The sequence below is a fragment of the Lipotes vexillifer genome, unplaced genomic scaffold (genome assembly GCF_000442215.2).
Source record: "Lipotes vexillifer unplaced genomic scaffold, Lipotes_vexillifer_v1.1 scaffold295, whole genome shotgun sequence".
NCBI classification, from domain to species: domain Eukaryota; kingdom Metazoa; phylum Chordata; class Mammalia; order Artiodactyla; family Lipotidae; genus Lipotes; species Lipotes vexillifer.
Window position 1 is genome coordinate 997,278 of NW_006773247.1, and position 869 is coordinate 998,146.

Genomic DNA, 869 nt, shown 5'->3' on the forward strand with positions numbered 1-869 from the left:
TCTAATCTTTGTATGATGCATGATTCACTATTTATGGACTGTTTGCCTGCAAGGCAATATACTGGGAATGTTCTCTCTGGCCCCCCTTCTGCAATCTGAGAAGCAGGTTCCAATCTGAGTGTCATTATAAGATAGTATAAAAAGAAAAACTTGATGGCCAGACTGCTGATGCTTAAATCCTGGCTCTGACTTGACTTCTGTGCCATTTTGGACAAGTTCATTTCTCTGTGCCTCAGTGTCCATATCTGTAAAATGGGATGTTAATAATACCCAACTCATGGAGGTGTAAAGTTTTTTAGAGTATTTCTTGGCACCCAGTAATGCTCAATGAATTTTAATTACTATTTTCATTAAACTCTGCTCAACATAATATTTCCTCTTTCTCACAGCTACCACTTCTAACAAACTCTCAGCACTCTTTTACACCATCTCACCATGAAAAAAAGGATAATAAATGCTTGCTCTCTTTTGCCTACTGCTTAGGAAAAATATAAAGTTATCTTTCCAGTTAAGTATAGCTTGATGGAAGTTGTATTCAATGACAGAACAACATTTTCTATAAATCCCAGAAATCAACAACTTTTGGTAAGAATATCTCAGACGCATCCTAGTTATGTTATCACCGTCCAATATTTTTGAACATTTTATGATCACTTCTAATTTTTATGTGTTCTGCAATGTCAAATATTTGTGTGAATGGTGAAATTCTAACTTAAAAACAGTGAATCTGACATAAAATTGCATGCTGCTTTAAATGCAACTAGAGACTACTGCGTTTTGTTTTAGTTAAATAGGAAGACAGTGGGAGAAAGGACCACCTATATTTCATTCACTGCTGTGTTTATAGTAGTGTACCTGTACATAGTAGG